This window comes from Dipodomys spectabilis, unplaced genomic scaffold (assembly GCF_019054845.1).
Source record: "Dipodomys spectabilis isolate Male_0828 unplaced genomic scaffold, ASM1905484v1 ptg000015l, whole genome shotgun sequence".
Taxonomy (NCBI): Eukaryota; Metazoa; Chordata; class Mammalia; order Rodentia; family Heteromyidae; genus Dipodomys; species Dipodomys spectabilis.
In genome coordinates, this window is record NW_024870692.1 from 11,256,041 (window position 1) to 11,270,225 (window position 14,185).

Consider the following 14,185-nt stretch of genomic DNA (forward strand, 5'->3'; position numbering starts at 1 on the left):
CACTCCCCAGCCGGCCCCGCACATGCGGGCGGGCGGGCGCGCGGACAGGGAGGTGTGCTATTTGCCAAGCGCACCCCGAGAACGGGGGCCTTGGCGTGTGTATGCGCGTGCGCGGGGACACACACACACACACACACACACACACACACACACACACAACCATCGGGTGCATGTTGGAATCGCACGTGCCATCCGGCACTCAGATTGAATTCAGTGAGTGCCCAACACAGGGGTAACCCCAGACTAAGTCCCTAGTGTTGGAAGCTCCACTCCCGGAGAGGCGAGGGGCACCAAGTGGGAGCGCCACGCTGCATTCGATCTCATTCCGAGATGAGGTTTTTATGATGCTGCTGGGTAAAGAAAAGCAAGAAGGAAAGATGAGGGCCAGAGGTGGGAAGGCTGGGAGGCCAGGAGCGCCCGCGCCGGCGTGGCTGGGCCGGAACGGCTCACAAGCCTGGGCTTGGGCACCGCGGGCTCGCTCGCCCCCGCGCCTCCCCGGGAAAACCCCAGCCGCCGCGGAGCGCAGAGCCGGGGGAGATCCTGGCATGGGAGCCGCCGCCCGGGCGAGCCCGGCACCGCAGCGCAGCCTCCGACCCACGCACGCATCGCGCCCGGGAGCTGGAGCCGCAGACGTGGAATCCCAGGGACACCCCGAGCGATCGCGCGCCCGCACACGCGCGCACACCACACACACACACAGTGCGGGGACTGCCGGGGACAGCTAGCCGCTCTGCCCGGCACTCGAGCCGCTGCTACTCACTAGCGAGTCTGTCGGCCGGTCCCCCTGTCTGAGAGCGGGCGGCAGGAAGTGGGGAGTAAGGAGCCGCAGGAACAGTTGGGAGCCGCCTTCCGAGGCCGCCTCAGTCCCGCTGCTGAAAATCAGTGAATGAGAACTCCGACTCCGGCTGAACTCTTCCCCCTACCCCGCGCCTGTCACCCGAGCCTCTCCTCTCCAAGCAGACACACGCGCACAGAGAAGCGCCCGGGAGTGCTGCGGCTGAGGGCGCAGGCGCGGGCGGCCACCCAGCCCAGCCCTCGGGCAGCCAGCCACCCTGCTGCCCTTCACCTGCACCGCGGGCAGGGCGAGGAGCACGGATGCCTCCGTCTAAGAAGACGGGGAGGCTGGGGGAAGGAGCCCCTTCCCCCTAAAAAAAGAGAAAGAAAACATTTCAGATCCTTTATTCCGCGCCTAGAGGCACGCAGCACGTCTCATCTACCACAGTGGATTCTGGGGACCAAAGATGAATAAGACAAGAGGATCTCTGGTGTGAAGCGACCAGTGCCCTGAGAAAATGCCCCATGCAAATAGCCTAAAACAAAGCAGTATGTTCTATTGCAACGTGCTACTGGAGAGACTTCAAGTCCATTAAGTTCATTCCCAAGTAGCAAGAAGGCCAGCCCAAAGGCACGAAGACACGCTACTATGCTAGGTACTATGCTACAGAGGTATATGAACTGCTTCAAGGATGCAGGGATGGGGCCCGAATAGGGCAGGATACTAAATATTTCACAACTTTTGTATTGTCAGTCCCGAGGGAGGGGCTGTGACTCTGACCTCCTCATCAGACAGCTGTCTTCAGTAGTAATAGATAATCTAAGGCGAAGCATCTTTCAGACACAAAGTTAGGAGGCAGATGTTTCCCTAGTGAATGGGGTGGTCCAGATGTTCTTCAGTTCTTCAATTAGTTGAGTACAGCATCTACGATCAGGACGCTGTCCCAGCTGCTGCAAAAGAACTACACAACAAACGAAACAGAAGAGTAGAAGGACAGTAAAGACTTGGAATTGAGCCAGGCGCCCGTGGCTCACGCCTGTCATCCTAGCTACTCAGGAGGCTGAGACCTGAGGTTCTCGGTTCAAAGACAGCCCAAGAAGGAACCTCTGTGAGACTCTCATCTCCAATTAACCACCTGAAAACCGGAAGTAGCACTTGCCTTGAGCTGAAGAGCTGAGGAACAGTGCCCAGGCTGGGGGGGGGGGGGGGGGGAGGCGAAGAGAGGAGAGAGAGAAGAGAGAGAGAGGACGGAATGGAGGGGTTGGGGTGGGGACTATGGAAGTGTCTCAGTTGGGAGCATAAACACCTCTAGAGATGTCAGAGTCATCTACCCAAAGAGGAACAGTACACCTCAAACTGGAGGCCCAGAGCTGGATAAGAACCAAAGGACAAAAAAAATCCACTGGGGGCTTGAAGTTTTATCCAACAAGGCAGGACTAGTGAACAATGTGAGATCAGGAGTTTTATGATTCTGCTTCCTCTAGGAGAAGTAACCAGGAATGTAGTATGAGACATCTGCTTCCTACTTACCCTCACACAACCTCAAAGCAAAGGGCGAGGAGGGGACTGATTGAAAACCCATTGAGACAGTAGTCATGCAGTAGGTATAATCTATAGCATGGGAAAATAGACAAGATAAGATGATTCCTGCCTGATGGATGGAAGCCAATGAAAACAGAGGAGGAGCCGGCACTAGTGGCTCATGCTGATCATCCTAGCTACTTAGAAGGCTGAGATCTGAGAATCACAGTTCAAAACCAGCCTGAGCAGGAAAGTCCATGCAATTCTTATATCCAAACTAACTACCAAAAAGCTTAAAGTGGAAATTTGACTCAAGTGGTAGAGTACTAGCCTTGAGCAAGAAAAAACTCAGAGATAGTGCCCAGGTCCTGAGTTCAAGCCCCAGGACTGCCCTCCCTCCCTAAAACCCACAAACGAACACAACAACAACAACAACAAAAAGGAGAAATATATTGAAGAGGGAAGATGGTTCTCACTTTACATGGATTTGAAATGACTTGGTGACGCCCAAGCATGCATGATTCATATCCATTAGGACACAGGATGCACAGGAAATTTGGGCTAGAAATATGGGTTAGGAGTCATCAGCCTGAAGATAACATGAGGAAAGGTAAACAAATAAAGAGGATCACCCAAATTAAGAGATGTAGGCTAAAGAGGGAACAGCAGGATCTAGGAAAAGGAGAAAGCAAAGCAAAGAAACTAGAAGTTAACAGTCAGAGGTAATGGGATGGATTAGAAGACAGAATATTATTGCAGCCAAAGGAGTGGACAGCTTTAAGAGGGAAAGATGCACAATAGAATGAAAAAGGGGCTTTCTACTGTACCAATATTTAGATTTGCCATTGCTGTCATGCCCTGGCTTTAGCCAATGAAAGCACTATCTCCACTTCACAGACGTGACATGTGTGATGTGCTGCAAAAGTCAAAGCTCTTAACCATTCTTACTCCTCTCTTCTCACTGGGTAGCATGTTGACTTGTATCTGTCAGTTATGACACCATCACCATCTCAGCAGCTAATTCTTAGAGGCAGGGGACATGAGAGTTCAAACGTGCTTGAAGTCCGTGTTGAGACACATCTAGCAGCTGCCAGAATAACCAATACAATGAGCCAAAGACATGCATTAGCTCCTTCCCTCCTCCTGTCCCCTCTTCTTAAAATCTCTCTCAATCCCCTGGCCACTTTCCCCTGGCTTTTCCCATCTGACAGGCCTGCTCAGACTTTATCCCACTACCATTGAAAAGGAGGGCAAAATGTATGTGGTAACTTTCTGTACCCAAATATTCTTCAGAGCTTATTGTGTTTTCAAATCTCTGCTTGCCTCCTTCTCAGCGCCTGTCTCATTCTCTCATTTCAGCTTCAGCCCCAGACATCAGCTGTTCTGTAGCAAATTCAATCTGTTACATCAGATGCCAGCAGAGGGCTTCCCCACTGAAAGCCAAGCAGTCATGTCCCCAGAGCATGCTGTGTTGATTCATGCTCAATTACCACAGGGAAACTAAAAACAGCCCAAAGAATCTATGGATTTTTTGTTGCTGTTGCCACAAATAGAAAGGTCACGATTTGTAGACAGAATTTAAAAGGTCTGTTTGCTGTCCACAGAAGAAAACAGGAAGAAAATATTCAGCACACGGTTCTAAGTATTTCCTTTGCTATCTCTCTCATACTTCGATATGACTAGGACAGGTGTTAACAGTCACTTCGCATGAGTGTGACAAAATACCTGCGAAGACTACTTATGTGGAGAGAGGTTTATTCTGGCGTACAGTAACTGAACGATGTTTCAATCCATGGTCACATGGCTCCATCACACCTGGGCCTGTGCATAGAGAAGCCAAACATCATAGCAGAGCAAATGACATTCTGGTAGTCACCTTGTAGCAGATAGCATGGCTCACCCTTAATGGACAGAAAGCAGAGAGATTTTAAGAGAGAGATTTTGAAAGAGAGAGTTTTTTTCACCTCCCAATAATGCTATAAAATTATGAATCTATCAGTAGATTAATCCATTAATAGGTCAGAGTCCTTAAGATCCAATTATATCTTAATGATTTGATCTACCAGTAAGAACCAATTCTGTAACACATAAACCTTTTGGGGGTTCTGTTCAATCCAAAACACCAAATATGCCTTCCTTAGCCCTAATTTTCAGATTAATGAAGAGAAATTGCTTCACATCGTAGAGTTAAGCTGTGCCTTGGCTTATTCTGTTCCATATGTAAAGTTATCTAGCCAGGAGCCAGTGCCTCACATTGGTAATCCTAGCTACTCAGGAGGCTGAGATCTGCGTGTTGAGGTTCAAGGCCAGCCTGGGAAGGAAAGCTGATGAGTGGCTAATTGGAGCGGTTAAGTGGAGGTGTGGCTCTAGTAGTAGAATGGCAGTCTTGAGCAAAAACAATGTAAGTAAGTGCAAGACACCCTGAGTTAAAGCCTCAGTACTGGCACAATAAATAAATAAAGTTACCTAGGATATCTGCCTTGTTTAGAGAGGAAGCATATGATCACAAACTCTCCTCAAATTTTCAGATTTACTTTTACCCTCAGATAGATAGATAGCAGCATTGCTAAGTCACTCTAGCTCATATGTAAGAGTTTTCTTTTCTGATCTTCATTTGACTTGAGGGCAGCCTATGGAATAACCAAAGGCAGAATACAAGTTTAAAAATTGGCTGCTCCTGCAGTAGGAAGCAGGAGGAGCTCGCTTCTCTCCATTTCCTTCCTGCTACTAGAGGGGCCTTTCTAAGATTCACAATAGCATCAAGAATTGAATTTGGTCTAAAATATCTTATCAGATAGATAGATAGAATAAATAGATATGCAATCTATAGACATGCCTAGAATAAATGGACTAGACATTGTTTAAAAGAGGAAAAACAAGGCTGGGAAGGTGGCTCAGTGGTAGAGCGCTTGCCTTGCATGCCTGAAGCCCTGGGTTCAATTCCTCAGCACCACATAAACAAAATAGAAAAAAGCCGGAAGTGGCGCTGTAGCTCAAGTGGTAGGGCACTAGCCTTGAGCTGAAGAGCTGAGGGACAGTGCCCAGGCCCAGAGTTCAGGCCCCACGACCGGACCCAAAAAAAAAAAAAAAGAGGAAAAAAACAAACCTTTAAGTAAGTCTGTAACTCAACTTGACATTTCTACCCATACTTAGAAATGAATTTCAAGCTGGCTCAAATGGGAGTGGAGCAGATACGCTACTAGGCTACGATGAATGCAGCTCTATGGTTTGAGAGCACTCCTAGGACTAAAAGAGAACAATGATCAGACCTGCTCACTTTAGTAGTGTGGGTCCCTCACCCCCAAGAAGCATGTGGACAGTTAAGACAGCCAGTTGTTCTAGAAAGGAGCCAAGATGTCAAATAGCAGCTCTGGGAAGCAGCCAGGAGAAGACAGGAACTTATCGGTCAAGACCTTAAAGAAACTCCCTTAGCAAAACTAAGCCACTTACTCCATGACACTAGTAATGGGGAGGAAATCCTTTGTGAAGAGGAAGCCCAAAAATTCCTGTTCTCATGAAAAGTGTCCTAAATACCACCACTGCCATTTTGGCTTAGAAAAGTAGGAGATAGGACAGGACAGGGAAGGAAGGAGATTAGGAGCCCTAATAGTCTCTGCCTGTTGTTTTGGTAAGTGCAAGGCTTGACCGCTCTTAGCCCAGACCATTTCCCAGAGTTTGTTAGTTGCTATAAACCTTGAGGGCTGACAAAGAGGAAGTTTGCTTGTGCTCACTAATAAGCAGCATTTGCTGGGCACCAGTGACATGCCTGTAATCTGGGAGCTAAGATCTGAGTATCATGGTTCAAAACCAGCCTGAGCACACAAATCCATAGGACTTATCTCCAATTAGCCAGCAAAAAGCTGGAAGTGCCAGTGTTTGGCTCAAATAGTAAAATTCCAGTTTTGAGTAGAAAAGAAGCCAAGGAAGAGGCAAAGCCTTGAGTTCAAAATCCAGTGTCAGACATAGATAGATAGATAGATAGATAGATACATACATACATACATACATACATACATACATATAGATGATAGGTCCAGAGATGATTGAAAGACAGATAATAAGTAGATAGACAATAAATAGGTAGATAAATAAGTAGGAAGATAGATAGATAGATAGACAGATAGATAGATAGTAGAGATGATAGGTCCATAGATTATAGATAGACAGACAGATAGATAAATAGATAGATAGATAGATAGATAGATAGATAGATAGATAGATAGATAGATAGCAGCATTTTCTCCTATGAAGTGACACGTGGTGTACACAGATGTCCTTGATGGGTTCTTTATACCATTCCATGGGACGTGAGCTGCAGAATCTCTGACTCTGAGCCTATTTTCCCAAGCATCCATGAAACAGAAGCAAGCCAACGTGTCAGTTTAGAGATAGAGTCAAAACCTAGACAAAAAATTAAAAAAAAACAACTACACCTCACAGGTTTTTGGGGTGATAAGGGATTGGTGTCCTGGAATTTGAATTCAGGGCCTTGCTCTTGTGAGGCAGGTCCTCTACTCTTTGAGCTACATCCTCAGCCCTATTTCTTTAATTGTTTTTCAGATAGCTTCTTCCACTTTTTGTCCAAGTAGTTGAATTAAAAGCATGAGCCACCACACCCCTCCAGACCCTACAGTTTTTGACAAGCAACACCCAACTGAATAATTCTACCTACATATTACCTTCCTTTATATTCTGCAGTACAGCTAGCCCAAGGTGTAAACTGTTCTTTCCTCAAGCCTATAGCAAAACAAATAAATGCGATAGCAGGAATCTAAATGTGTTAGATGTGAATTCACCTTCATCCTGTACTTCCTTGTTTCTGTTCTTAACTTACAGAGCAAAGCATGACTTAACTTGCAAACAAACAAAACAACACAAAATAACCATGCTGGCCAAAAACAGGACCCATATTATAAATAAAGAAAATCTATGTATTTGAGTATAGTTGTTTTCTGACATGGAATAAGTGATATAGGGATTGTTTAGCTAAAACTTATTTTGCTCTTAACAAAATCAGAATACTGTTGAAACTCGTACATAATCCTTACAAAAAGGCCATTAGAATGTTAGCCTTGTAATATTTCCTCCATTCTGATTTTTCAAGGAAACTATGATTATTTCTCCCCCTACTCTCAGTAGTTTAGACATATATTTAGACTCAAACTCTTTTTAGAGTAAAAAATTTACTTTTCCTTAAATACTGTTGTCAGATGAACTGTATCCCCACAAAAACATGCATGTGTTATCATCATACACCCCAAGACCTCAGAGCTGAATTTGAAGATAAACTGTGTGTTATCAGCATAAACTCCAACACTTCAGAGCTGAATTTGAAGATAAATCGTTTACAGAAATGATTAGAATGAGAATCCCTGGGGTGGGCACTAATCCTAAATGACTGGTGTCTTTTCTTTGGGGTGGTATTTATAACTTCACTTCATGGGCAGTGGTTGGTTCGTTTCTAACTTGACTGCCAATTTTTGAAGTGGTGATAGATACACAGAAACCAATGTACAACATTCCTTTGGTGGATCTTTTACCTTCATTTCATTTTCTGTATGAAGTGTCCTCAAAAAAAGTAAAAATGGAACTGCCCTATGCTTCAGCTGTGCCACTTCAGGGTGTACATCCAAAAGAACTCAACTTAGCATACAACAGAGACAGTGCATCCCCAAGTTCATTGAGGTACTATTCACACTAGCCAAGCCATGGAATTAGCTTATGTGTCCAGATGAATAGATGAAGAAAGTGTGATCTCTTTATACATTTTATATATATTTTATACATAGTTATACATATATACAGTAGTATAATATTCAGTATAAAGATTATACTATGTCATTTGCAGGAAAATGAATGGAAGTGGAGGTTATCGTATTAAGTAGAATAACTCAGACTCACCAAGCCAAATATAATGTTTTCTCTCATATTTTGAAAAATAGATTTTTTTTTCTTAAGGCATGAAAGTAGAAGATGGATCTTTGCAAAGAAGGAAGAAGGGAGAAAAGAAGCATCAGTTGGCATGGGAGGTGAATATATCAAAGTACATTATACACATATAGTACAATGTCATCATAAAGCTCGTTAGTTTTAAAATTAAGTGCTAAAAAGTTGAGTGGTTGTTTTGTTTCATTTGTTTGTTTTGGTGTGTGTATGTACCAGGGCTTGAGCTCAGGGTCTTGGGCTCTTATGCCTGAGTCTGGCTGGCACTCTACCACTTAAGCCACACCTCCACTTCTGGCATTTTATTGGTTTATTGAAGATGAGCGTCTCACAAACTTTCCTGACCCAGCTGGTTTTGAATTGCAATTCTGAGATCTCAGCCTCCTCAGCAGTTAGGATTATAAATGTGAACCACCAGCACCTGGCAAGAAAAAAATTTTTTTAAACAACAGCAGCTAAATCATATTGCCTTAACCATTACAGTTTTTCCCTTTGGTTGAACTGGTTGCTTTTTAAGATTTTAATGATCCACAGCTTTTTATAATTTATACAAATATTTCCTATCCTTCAACAGTATATATACTATTTTGTTCTGCCAATTTAAAAATGTGCATAATACCTGAAACCTTACTTGGAGTTTAAACATAGTTTTCCTTTCAGAATGTGGAATTCCCTTTACAAATCCACAGATGGATAATTCTAGTTTTACCCTTAGTGAGCACATGCTCATCATTTTGCATCTCCTTTTCTCCCAGGCTGAGATTCAAACTCAGGTCCTCCTCCCTCCCCCATTCCAACTTCCCACAGACTCTACCACTAAGCTATACAGCCTCTGAAGAGTAAAAGAATTCCCTACCTAGTGATATAGCTATACCACATATTCATTCTTGTAGGTAACCATCAGATTTATATTTGGAAGTAAATTAGGAGCAATGAGGGTTATTTAAAATCATACTACTGGGGCTGGGAAGGTGGCTCAGTGGTAGAGCGCTAGCCTTGGGCCGAAGAGCTGAGGGACAGTACCCAGGCCCAGAGTTCAGGCCCCACGACCAGACCCAAAAAATATATAAATAAATAAGTAAAATAAATAAAATCATACTACTTTAAGTGCTTTAGAGATGTTTTGTAAATGTGATTTGGCTTGTAAGTGCCAGAATAACTATAGACCAGGAATTTCCTAGGCCTAGAACAATTCAACAATAGTGCATTGCTTGTTGAATCTTAGTAACAATCACAAATCATTGCTAGCAGTGCATTCTCACAGAGAGTTGTCAGAGAGCCACAGAGATGAACATTTTAAAATCCTGCTATAAAGAATGTACTGTTTACACTCACTTTTCTCTCTGCTGTGACACAGCACTTAATCCCACAGAGGGGCTTAGAGACAGTGGGTAAAACCTGAGCATTGATCATCTGATTCATGGATGGGAGGGGCAAGGTCATGCTGACTAAAAGCTCCTAAATATAGGTGTTCTATTTTAAGCAAAAGTGTCCCTTCTGTTCCCATAGTTTCGTGAAAATATGCCCTACATTTCTTTTTTAGGGCCTAGTGTAGATCTTGCTATTTGAATGAACAAAAGTCAGTAGCCCAGCATAGGACTCCAGTTCCACTTGAATGCTCAGATGAGAAGTCATAATCTCTCCTGCTGTGGTTCTCATGCTCAGGAACCACCATCCTGTGACTTAACTAGTCATTCCAAAATAAAAATTCTTTCATTCTATAAAAATAAGCTTACCACTTTCTATGTGTTCTTAATGGTTTAGAATTTAGTTTACAGTGGGTAGAGTAGAGTTGGGCTTTTTCTAACAGTTGATATTTTTAAATAGTAGTATGTGGTTGCTTTATTCGGCACAGCATCTTTCTTTTTTTTTTTTTAATTTTCTTGTGTGCTTACAAGGAATTGAGCCTTGGACTTTGTGCATGCCAGGCAAATACTCTGCCACTGAGCCTTTATTTTAAAAAATACCTTAATATACAGCTGTTCCTGTCAGCAAAAAAAAAAAAAAAAAAAGTATGTGAGGTTTCTATGTTCAATTATCCAGCAAAGTGCCACACTGGAGGTGTGGCTCAAGTGGTAGAACACCAGTGTGAATTAAAAAGCCAAGCCAAAGCTCAAGTCTCTGAGTTCAGGCCCTGGTTCCAGCATATAAACACACCCACACACCCATACTACACACACACACACACACACACACACACACATCATCATCATCATCATCATCATCATCTAAAGGTAACTTGTAGATGCTATATAGATAATTGTTAGAATGAAATTTTTTCAGAGGAATAATAAAAAAAATAGTTTGTACTATTTGATGCATATGGTTTTGTAATATATCTAATTCATAGTGTATGATTTGGATATAAAATGTATCTCCAAAACTTGTATTCAAGCCTTGATCCCCAGCTGATAGATCTAAAATCATTGAGAAGTGATTGCATCATAAAGGCTCTGACTTGACCAATAGATTAATGCTTTAGTGATTTCATAACTTGAGAGCATTATTGGGAGATGGAGAAACTAAGAAGTAAGGCCTGGTGGAAGGAAGGAGGTTTCTAGGGCATGCCTTTGAATGGTCCTTGGCCCTTTCCTGTCACTATTGTTCTGCTTTCTGGCTCCATGAGGGAAGTAACTCTTCATCACTCCTTCCACATGAAGACTTCTGCCTGCCACAAGCCCAAAAGCCATGGCAGAGACATGCCAACGTTCAGAAATGTTTCCCCCTTTAAGTTGATTTTCTGTTATCACAGTAACAAAAATTATAATTAGGGGCTGGGAAGGTGGCTCAGTGGTAGAGTGCTTGCCTTGCATGCCTGAGGCCCTGGGTTCGATTCCTTAGCACCACATAAGCAAAAAGCAAAAAGCCAGAAGTGGCACTGTGGCTCAAGTGGTAGAGCGCTAGCCTTGAGCTGAAGAGCTGAGGGACAGCGCCCAAGCCCAGAGTTCAGGCCCCACAACCGGACCCAAAAAAAAAAAAATTATAATTAACATACGAAATTGGTTGAAACCCAGGATAAAGAAATGGTAGATAAAGAGACCAACTATCCTTTGCATTTTTGATAATTAATCCTATACTTGATCATTTTACAATCCTAGAATAGTAAGATTAGTACATAAGACTCTTATCTCTAATGTATCAGCAAAGTGGTAGGCTAGAGGTGTGACTCAAGTGATAGAGCACCAGCTGTGAGAAAAAAGAAAAAAGCTGAGTCAAAGCCCAAAGCCCTGAATTCCAGTCCTGGTACCAGCACCAAAAAAAAAAAATCACCTCTACATTACTTGTAAGTAACTTAGTAAGATTGTAAATCTTCAACTTTGAGACTTTAAGCAGTAGATAAACCTCTATAAACATGTGTCAAATTGAATAAGTAAAAATCATATAGCTCCCCCCCTCCAAAAAAATCTAATAACTGGGTATGATGGCTCGAGCCTGTAATCCTAACTACTTGGGAAGCTATTACGAATGGATTGAGGTTTGAGGCTAGCCAGGGCAAAAAGTTCACTGAGACTTCATCTCAACCTGGGCACAGTGATTTGACATCATTCTAGCTACATGTGGAAACACATAAAGGAGGAACACGGTCTATGCCACAGGCATAAGTAAGACTGTCTTGAAAATAGCCAACAGAAAAGGGACTTGATAGACTGACTCTGGTGATAGAGTGCCTATTTAGCATGCACGAAGCCCTGAGTTCAAACTCCAATACCAAATAAATAAACAAATAAATCTATTAATATAATTCTCTCTGTGGGAGACTGTTAAAAGATATTTACACACACTAGGAGTAGCATGATTGGTAACATTGCCACTGTCCTGGCCAGCCTTGAGTTATGGTGGACTTTCATCTCTCTTTTACCTCCCCATCCTCACTCCTGCGCAATTCTACATTCTCACTATCTCTTACCTTCCGTTGGTTCCTTTCCTACTATTGATGCCTTATCTATGTTCTTACAGTCTCTCTCCTGGAGGGTCACTATAACCTCGTAACGCTTCCCTTTTCCTTGGGCTGACCAACAACTTATGTTCATGCTGCTCAATACCTACTCCCTGATGCTGTTCTTAGCCACAATAATCCCCAAAGTACCAAACCATGATCACACCTTCCTTATTTCTCAATATGCACTTAAAGATTTAGCATAACACCTTTTTTCTCATCTGTATGTGGTCCATTTTTTAGAGCGAAATCTGCTTGAGGACAAAAGAACTCACCTGATCTGTCTGCTGTGCCTGACTCAATTCTTTGTGGTCATGGTGGCATGGTGAGAAATTGTGTTGGTCCTCAAAACTCTACGAACCCAAAAAATAGATGGAATGAGAAGAAAGACTTCACTCTGGGAAGGAAAGGCGAGGCACAGGAGCTAGCGCTAGGGAATGTCTGAGTGAACAGCACAGCCCAGGGTCTGGATAACCAGGGGATGACTTAGAAGTTAGGCATGTAACAAGGTAAGCTTCACCTAAGGCAAGGCGGTACACAAAGTGACACACAAGTGCAGGTAAGCCAAGATGGTTGTCACAAATCCTTGCCAGATCTATGACAACAATCCCATTGTCCTAACTCCTGAAGAATAGAAAAGAGATTAAGAAGCCCCTGGGATTTGCAACAGTTAGAAAAGGTTGGCCCAATTTACCCAAATGATCACAAACAAGACCATACTAAAGCTACCAGCACAACTATGTTTATTGCAGCATTATTTACTCTAGGTAAGATATGGAACCAACCCAGATGGCCCTCAGTAGATGAATGGATCAAGAAAATGTGGTATATATACACAATGGAATTCTATGCCTCCATCAGAAAGAATGACATTGCCCCATTTGTTACGAAATGGAAAGACTTGGAAAGAAATTCTATTAAGTGAAGTAAGCCAGGCCCAAAGAAACATAGGTCCCATGGTTTCCCTTATTTCCAATAACTAGTATATGTCTGAGACAAGCAGAAACGGTCAGATAAGTTGATGTTTGGCAAAATGAACCCCAATATAAGGACTCAAATGGTTTTTCCTTCTTGCTATTGTTTCTAACATATTTATAAGATGATTTCTTTGTTGCTTTGTATGTCCCTCCCCCACGGTATAACTCCTGTTTTCACTGTATTTGATGTAGGTAAAGGTTGGGGAGGGGAAGGGAAAAAACAAATTGTTTAAATAGGGATACAGGTGGACCCATTGCAACAATGAGATGTACAAGACGTTATGTCAAAAAACAAACTTTACAACTTTGGGGGGGGGGGGGTTGAGGTTGGGGGTTGGAAGATGGGAAGGGTTGGGAAGGGGAAGCAAAGGAGGAGGCAAAAATGCTTGATAAGAGATGTACTCATTACCTTGCTCATGTAATCATAACCCCTCTGTATGGTATTTTCACAATAAAAAAAAAAAGAAAAGAAAAGGTTGGCCCAGAAGACATGGATAAAACACATATTGTAGTAAAGATTACGGAAATTCATTTATTAATAAATCCTTAAAGACCAAAGGAGAGAGGTTAAAATTTTTGAAAGAAATTCATCGTATTTTTAAATGGGCCAGGTGATCAACACAAAGAAAAAAAGTCTTTTGAATGTAGCAGTTAGGAGCCATGCCAAAGGACCTGAAAGAGATTGCATTGCATTTCATTCATCATGCACTATGCTTGTAACCAGTGTGCACAAGAGATCTGAGGGAGAAAAAGGTTGAAGCTCATTGCTAATACACACCCCAGGGGGTGATTGGTTTACATTCATTAGCATGGGAAGTGAGAGCCTGGTGACTCTGCACAATACGCAGTGAATCGTACACTGTCTTAAAATCATTTTTTCTGTGACAGGTGGATGGACCAAACAGCTGTGAAGATCTGCCTTTGAATCCTGGAAGGAAATGTCAAGACCCCACACTAATGATAGAGCAACAAAGGAAAATGATTTCTCTCAGCTGTTTTTCAAGAACTACGGGTGTCTTGAGGCTCTGTCTA